The 9,234-nt window shown below is 33.8% G+C and overlaps 1 pseudogene; it reads left to right on the forward strand.

Annotated features, from left to right (window-relative positions):
- Window positions 1-3,180: 3,180 nt before the first annotated feature.
- On the forward strand, window positions 3,181-8,972 carry LOC149530707 (pentatricopeptide repeat-containing protein At2g27610-like; annotated as a pseudogene).
- The last annotated feature ends 262 nt before the right edge of the window (window positions 8,973-9,234 follow it).

Consider the following 9,234-nt stretch of genomic DNA (forward strand, 5'->3'; position numbering starts at 1 on the left):
ATACATTCCTTCCTTGCAACTCTGTACCTTTTAACTCTCTCTCCATATATCTAGTCTCCTTCATTTTTAACTTTTGACATGAAATTGGACCTTATGTTAAATTTACCTTACACTTCACTATTTCTAAATGTCTTCTCTTATTCTTTATTCAATTTCCATCTACATTCCTTCCAACTCTTTCTCTATATCTTTTAACTCTCTCCATATATCTCTTGTCTGATTCCTTTCTAACTTCTTATATGAATTTTGACACACCGTGTCTCTTATTTAATTTACCTTATAGAATTAACTGATCTAATAACCTTCCCCTCAACTCTATGTTCCATCACAAACAAGAGACACAATGCATCAAGTTCTAGGCAAAAGAAAAAATATTTTAAAATAGGATGAAGTAGAAATGAACATAGAGAAGGGAGAGAAGCAGGAGCAAAATAATAGAGGATGATGAATCTTGAGATCATAAATGAAAGTCTTATGATTAATAGAAATATCAATATGGTGAGTGACAGGTGCAAGAAAAATGCAATGGTTTACCTCTGTCTCAAAGTTGTTGGAGCCGCTTTGTATTGGGAACCTTATGTGGCTTGGGAGAATGCAAAGAAAGAACTTCCTGTGGAAAGAATATTTCTTAGACTTAGCCTCAAATTCACAGGACATTCAAATTTTTGGTAATATACTGCTAAACATTGGGGTTTATATCCGAAGGATGGAGTGGAAGGTTTCCCATGTTATGTTACTGGAACTTGCAAGAGTAAATCTCCTGAATTTAATAAGCAATCGAGGGTAACTATCTTTCATTTGGATATAGACTCCCTCATAATCTCATATGGATGTGTTTCTGAAGTATTCTTTTCACAACATGTTGTGCTGCGGGACATAGGCAGTTTCATGCTTAAATTGTCTCTATTTATAAGAGATGGGATATTTCGCCCAAATGCTTATGTAGTAGCAAAATTTGTCAGCCATGTGAACTATGAAAAATATTAAGATTCATTATGTTTTTTCCCTTCTTTTCTCATAAGGATTGAAGCAAAATACAATTACCTTTGATATCAAATGTAACATGAACTTTTAGTATATTTGGCCACTAAAAATTGTTCTAATTTAGTTGCATATGTGATTGAGCTTATGTAGGTTCTATGCTTGAGAATGAGTGGAAGTGGAACAAGAAGCTCTATTTCATTTCTTTCTTTCTTCTAGTGAATACTTAAATGAAAATAGAGGAAAAGCTGAAAATAAATCTTGTGGGATCTATTTCAGTGAGCATTACAACATGCGAGAAGTTGGTAGCATTGTATTTGAAACATAATCAACTCAAGGAAAGTATCCCATCTGAGCTTGCAGAAATAATGGCCTTGGCCACAACAAATATCTCCTACAACTCTCTCGTTGACACCTTTTCATTAAGCTTTGAAGACTACAACACTGGAGATTTTCAATGTGTCTTACAACTACCTCTCTAGCACTGTTCCAATAAATGAAGTTTTCATAGCGGTGACAGCTGATAACTTTGTGGGCAATGATGCACTTTGTTTGGGGGGATATTGGGCCCCTACCCAAGTGGTAGAAAACCAAGAATTTTTATAAGGGTCAGAGTGGAGTCTTAATTTTAATTTGTGTCCTAATTTTTAATAGTAGTAGCCCATTTCTATACAAGAACTTCTCTAACTCTAGGGTCAAGTTCAAGGACACAGAAGAGTGGCCCTGGAGTATGATAGCCTTTCAGAGGTTGAACTTCACAACTAAAGACATATTGGACTTTATAGAAGAAACCATCATTATAAGAATGGGCGCTAGGAGTACTGTCTACATGGAAGAATTACTAGGAGGAGAGGGAATTGTAGCTATCAAAAAGCCATGGCAAACTTGCAAATATTTTGAAGTCTCAAAGGCCGACATTAAAGTTGAGGTGGAAATGCTCTTAAAATCACAACCAATCCTGAAGGGATGTTGCAATTGTTGGACCCTTATGTTGTTGGTGTCTTGTGTGGTCATGTACATGAAGAAGTCTTATTAATTTTGTAGATTACTCTGTTCTGCATCACATAATTTTCCAAGGATCAACCCTCCATGAAAGATGTAGTAACCTTGTTGGAAGAAGCCAGGTTGTTAAACAAGTAGTGTTCAATTTCAAGCTTCAAGCTACAATTAAGAGAAAAAGTCCTAAAGTAACAATTTAGGGTTATTGACAAAAGAAATGCATGCCGTAGAATTTTTGGGAAAAAATCATAATTTTTGGGCTCTACTTTAGGATGAGGTAGTTACAACAAGGTATTATCTAGTCTTAGCTCAAAAGGAAGCGAAAGATGGCATTCAAAAACATATTCAAAAGTGTAATGCAAAGTCAAAATTTACAGAGGAAACCCTCACTACGCTACAACATCATATTATTAGATAACAAAATAAGAAATACATAGTCAAAATTTACAAAAAAACCCTCACCACCAACGTCATATTACTAGATAACAAAATAGGAAATACATACATTGTCATACTACTGAATAACAAAATACAATGTCATACTAATGGATAACAAAGTTAAAAGAAATAGCCATCTCAAAAACCCTTGTTTGAATTTTGCAGAGATGTGAACCCATGTTTGAATTTTGTTTGAATTCCACATAGACATGGACAGATTGTAAAGGTGGAAGTTCTACAGAGATTGTAAGAGACAAGAATGCCAGAGGAATGACTTTCATGGCTTCATATTCTCCAGGAAAGTTCATGTCCAACCAAAAAGCTTCTAGATTAAAAATAATAACCAATATAATTGAAGGACTTATTGGAAGAGTTTAAATTTTATGTGTATTTATTTAAATGAAAATAAATTTTCTACTTGCTATTTTTCCTTTTAACCAATGAGAATAAAGATAATTGACATTTTCTATATTTTAAAAATATTTATAAATCTATAATCATAAGAAACATGCATCTATGTAAAAAAAACAAAAAAAAAACTTAAATATGATTGGTTAATATTATTGGTCTACTTACATCAAGCATCATAGCCATGCGAGGAACTTATAAATAAAAAGGAAAGTATTTATGTCAAATAGCATTTAAAAACCTCTGCATTTTTTATAATTGAATCTAGGCATGAGTAATTTAACCGATACCACATTACTTAACAGTAGGACTCTGTAATAGTGGAACAATGTTAAAATAGTCGTCTGCCATAATATGGAACTCGCCTTGCAGCTTCCGTTACCATGCACAACCTCATCATTAGCGTTGGATCGTGAAAACTTCAAGGCAAAGGTTGTTCCTTTTCACTTCACTACTGCTCTTTCAATTGGTTTTGGGTTTTGTCTGAATTGTCATGGCTGACCCTTTTCTTTTGATTTGGAGCAGTATGATGCCAAGAAGCTTCACGTCCACTTCATCAAAACTGGGAAATACTCTGATGGCTTCCTCACAACTAATCTGGTTCAGATGAACGGGAAGTCTGGAGATATTGAGGCTGCGTTGTATATATTTGACGGAATGTCTCACCGAAATTTAGGGGCATGCAATGTCATGATTGGAGTTTATGTTTGATGTGGAGAAGCAGATTGTGAGGCCTCACCCTGACTCATTGTAGCATAGTGATACATTACTATTATTTTGATATTCATGACTCGAGATGTCGAGACATTTTCTGATGCTTAGAACATACTTTATTATTTTATGTTGTGTGATGTTACTTTCAGATATATTTGATGATTGTCTTTTAATGTTTCATGTATATGTATGTTGATGAAATAAGTAAATGTAGGATGGAGACTTTGATTTAAGAGATTTTAAATGTTTAAGAATTTAGCAGGATGAAGGAATGCTTATTGATGTGTGTTTCAATTTATGTGAATTTTTGATTACATATATGTACATGTGATTTTTGCGGGACTACTGATGTGTGCAATGAGTGTGCAGATATTTTAGCCGAGAAACCCTACAGAGGAACATAACTGATCTCTTTGCGCTAATTTTGCAAACCTTGTTGTTCGTAATTCACGTGTTGTATTGTGAGATATATGTATGTATCTTCTTTGTTCAGTGAATGTTAATGTTCGTAATTATGTTCTTTTAGTGTCGCTTGACACTCATAAACTGTTTATGTTCTTCAGTATGTTGCTTAGGGTTAATTGTTTAACCTTTGGACCAAGTTGGTTTAAGTTAGTGTCAGTTTACTATTAGGTTCTTAATTGAGGTTAGTCATCCCTAATTTGAATTAGTGCTTAATTTGTATGTTAGAGTAGTTAGAAGGTCATATTTTATTCTTTGATTTTATTTGGCTCTAAACCTCTTTCCTAAGGCTTAAAACTTGATATAATTATACGCAAAGGGTATGGGTATGGTTAGGGGTCTTTTCCAACCCCTAAGCCCCTTTTATTGACTTTTGAGGTCACTCAAAAAGTCTCTTTTTGCCTTTGTGTGAAAATTGACCATGGTTATCTTGAGTTACCTCACCTCATCCCCACTTAGGGTTTAACCATAGTGTAGGTTGAGTTAGGAGTTTCTAGAATTGCTAGTGGGTGGAAGTAGTTATTGCTCCTTTTGGGTGGTTGAGTTGGAGGCTTATTTAGAGGCCCTTCTTGGACTTGTGGAGGTGGTTACCCAATCTCTACATTTAGAGAGGAGTTCTTGAAGATTTAAGGAAGGAAGGGGAAACTCTACTCAAACTTGTTCATTTTCCATTACCTCTTGTGAAGGTAGAAAATTCTCATCTTCCTTATTTAGTTTCCATGTTTGTTTCATGCTTATGCTACCTTGTTGTTGTTTCAATATTTTTATGTTTGTGGGTATGTTGGAAAGTTTTAAAAACCATGTTATTTTGGATGTTTTCCTTTCATGTTTATGTTTGCAATTTTGAGATTTTTCTTGCATGGGTGTATTGGTATTACTCACCCTTGGAGAGGGCAGAAGTAACCAATTTTTGGAAAGGTCTGTTTAGTTAGACTCCAAGTAGTGTAGAGTCTCTTCTCAGGATGAGAAGAGGGAGAAAGGGTAGGGTGTTATGGGCCCCTACCCGTCAGCACAAACCTGGTATGAGTATGGCATGTTTGAATGACAGAATGAAAGTTCTTGGTTAATAGCTCCGATTGGGCATCTGATTTGGTGTTGTGCTTGACTTCTCCTGTTGGAAGAATCCATCTTTCCCTAGTGTTGATTCATTGTGGATCTTATTGTGAAAACCTTTATGAATATGCATGCTTTGAATTGTTCTTGTTCATGCTTTTGGTCACCTGATCAGATTTTGTTTCCTCCATGGTTCTAGAAATGAGTTGGAGAAAACATTATAAATCCCTTGATTATGATCATGAAGAAAATTTGATTAAATTGTTGAAATTTGGGATTGAGATCCTATTGTAAATTTTATTTTAAACTTGATGTAAATGGCAAGGAAGCCGGGTTTTCTTCTTGGTTCTTTCTTGACCGAGCCTTTGAATCAGGTTGGCCAATAAAATTGGTGTTGAGTATAATTGCTTGTCATGTGATTTAATTGTAAATTTTAAATTTAGATGGATGAATTTTAAAATTTGGATGGAATTCATGATATTTAAATTGGTAAAAATTTCAAGGTTTTCCTTTATGTTGAAAACGAAAATTATACCATGGATGTAGGTTCAGTTGATTTGAGCAAAATTTTCAAGTTCTTTATATGTTCATTATATGATTAAAATGAAATTTATGTTAAAAAAAGAAAAGAGGATTATAGTTAATAGTTCTATTCAGGATGTAAGGAGATCAAATTTAATCATGTACTTTTTTAGACATAAACTATTGTATCAATGTTTAAAGCTTGTCAATATATATATATATATATACACCTTGAAAAAAAATACATGACTTTAAATCTACACTTAGAAAATTTCATCAAAAAAAAAAATGTTGCAAGAGAGTAAAACTCTCTGCCTTTTGTATGGGAGAAAATTTAAATGCCTCCTTGCAACAGAGAATATTCCTCAAAATATTCTTATTTTTAAAATTTTGAAATAAGACAAAATACAAAGAAAATATAGATATTAGTGTTCAAAAGTCACAAGGAAAATTAAAAAAAAAAATTAAAAAAATAAAAAAATAAAAAAATAAAAAAATAAATATATATATATATATATATATATATATATATATATATATATATATATATATATATATATATATATATATAACTAAATATCTAAACTTACCTACAAAACTTTATAACATCAATGCTTACCTTGGACATCAGTTTTTGGAGAGGGCAGTTTTTAAAAAAAAATGTTTTATTCCTTGCAAAGTCAAATGTCATCATAGTGATGGCGTCACCCTTATCACATCCACTATTGCTGCAGACCATGGAAAAGATTTTATTATGTTTTTGGAACTTTGGTTTATCACCTCCCTAGCAGCTTTGGGCGTCACTTATGCGCTGGCCTGCAAGTCTGGCCTTGGGTAGAGCGCTTACCCATGGCCAGCGCTTGCCCAAGGACCAAGTAGGGCATAGGGTGGTGTAAAGGGAGATAGGGGTAGTGTAGGGGGTTAGTAGGTAGGTTGTTTTATTATTATAGTTTAGTTGTTCTTAAGTATTAGTTGTTAGTTTTATTGTGTTTAGTTATGTTATGTTGTTAGTATTATTATTAAGTTTAGAGTTATGATATTTCATGTAATGCTAGTTTTAAAGTTAATAAAGTTTTCTTTGTTGTTAGTTTTAGAACTAAGTAAGTTTAACATTAAAAATTTAATATAGTTTTAGATTTTAAATTAGTTAGCATTTTTTTAAAATATATATATATTGTACTATAATTTAGTTGCAATTATAGTTGTAATTTAGCTAGTTAGTTCTTAGATTTATTTAGTTGTTTTAATATTAATGTTAATTAGTCTTGGAATATTATTAGCTTCAATTTAGATATATGTAAAATTGATTTTAGTATTTTATTTATGTTAAATTTGTTTAGATTTTAGAGATGTTAGTATTGAATAGAATCTTGTTAATTTGGTTTTAATAAATTGATTTATTAAATTAACTTTGTTAAAGATAGTTAGTATTAGATGTGAATATTAATGGGTTTAATTAAAGATGGTTAGTCTTATGTATCAGATTTTAGTAGACTAATTAATAATTTGTTTAATTAATGATCGATATAATTTTATAACAAAAATTTTAATATCTTAACGATGTATTCCTCCACTAAGTTTTAAACTTAAGATGTATTGTAAGAATCAAATTGAAACTTTGAGCACTCTAATTATTATAATTAAAAAATAAAATAAAATTTGTTGTGTGTTTTTGCCCTCACAGCTTGAGCATGACACAGATGAGGCGCTAAAACTCTTCCGTCTAATGCAGATGAAGATGATAAAAAAGAGTCATTTTACTGCAAGCAGCGTTGTCAAGGCATGCACTGCCCTGTCAGTTTTTAAACATGGCAGAGAATTGCATGCCCACAATATAAGGAGTGGGTTTGAATTGGATATTGTTCTGTACACTACACTAATTGATATGTACTGGAAAGGCGTGAGCGAACTGTATACATGTAAACTGTTTGACAAAATACCACTTTGAAATTTGATTTCATGGAATGTTATATCAGGTTTTGTACAGAACGGCTTCGAGGTGAAGGCAGTGGATCTTTTTCTAAAAATGCAGGAGATGGGTTTCAATCCCAATCAATACATCAATTCCAATATGATAAAGGTATGTGGAGGTTTGCTACTAGCAGAGATGGGTAAACAAGGTACATGCTCTTGTTTCTAAAGCTGGATTGGAGTCGGATGTCATTGCTGGGAGTGCATTAGTTGATGGTTATGTTAAATGTGGGAATATTGAAGCAGCACAGATTGTATTTGGGAGAATGTCTGGATGGGATGTAGTTTCATGGACCACTATGATTGTGGGCTCTATCCAGGTTGGGAGGGATGATGAGGCTCTTGAAATGTTTCTTTCAAATGCTGGAGCACAATCTCATGAAACCGAACCACTTCACATATTCAGGAGTCCTAAAGGCATGCACCAATTTAGCTGACATGGAATCTGGTAAACAAATTCATGCACACCTTATGAAAATTTTATTGGAATCAAATGTCTCCGTGGGCAATTCTCTTATTAGCATGTATGCCAGGTGTGGCAATATAGATGATTCGCGGAAAGTATTTGATCTGATGTTAAGGAGGAATGTGGTTTCATGGAATGCTATGATCACAGGGTATGCTTTGCATGGAAATTGTAAGGAGGGGATTAAATTCTTTACGCAAATGCAACTTGCTGGGATTAAACCAAACCATATCACATTTGTTGGTGTCCTCACTGCTTGCAGCCATGGAGGCCTTGTAGAGCAAGGTCGTAGCTTCTTTCATTCAATGACAGCAGATCTTGGCATTGAAGCAACAATGGAACAATATGCTTGTATGGTTGATCTACTCGGTCGGGCAGGTCTATTGGAGGAGGTCTTCAAGATGGCAAGACAAATCCCACAAGAACCTACAGCTCTTATATGGCGGACTCTGCTGGGTGCATGTAAAGTCCATGGCAATTTGGAACTAGGCTATTGTGCAGCACAGGCTCTCTTGAAATTGGAACCTAAGGATTCTGCTACATATGTGCTGTTGTCAGGTATTTATGCTGCATATGGCAGATGGGATGATGTGGCAAATTTAAGAAAAATAATGAAAGACTATGGCGTGAAAAAAGGAGGATCCAGGGCACAGCTGGATTCAGATAAAGAATAGGGTATATGAATTTCTTGCAGAAGATAGATCAAACCAGCAAGTGGAGGAAGATTATCAAATTGACAAAGCAACTACCGATGCATAAAATTGACAAAGCCAATGAACGAGGTAGAAAATATAAACAGGACAGATCAAACCAATCAACAGAAGAAATATATCCAATTGATGATGCATAAGTTTAACAAAACAAATGGGCAACGAAGGAAATATAGACAAGAAGGTTGTGAAATATTGCTTTTGGGCCTATCAGCAGACCCCTTGAAGAATTTGGAAAAAGATATTTAACTCGCATGCTACTCTGAATTTGCCTTGCAATATCATCCTAAACCGATGTTACAAATGTCCTTGCATTTGTTGCTGACATCTATTAATTGAGCAGTGACTTTCATCTAGTACTGTTACATGTATGGCAGTACGTTTGATCATCTAAACACAACTTCACTGTACTCGTTAAACTACAAAGAAATTATTTGAGCCCTTTCTCATCTTTTGCTTTCTTTATAAGAAGTTCTCAGGTCATATAGTAGGTTCACTTCTTTGGGAACT

This window comes from Cupressus sempervirens, chromosome 11, assembly GCF_028749045.1.
Source record: "Cupressus sempervirens isolate cs-2001-9-10 chromosome 11, ASM2874904v1, whole genome shotgun sequence".
In the NCBI taxonomy this organism is placed as follows: Eukaryota; Viridiplantae; Streptophyta; class Pinopsida; order Cupressales; family Cupressaceae; genus Cupressus; species Cupressus sempervirens.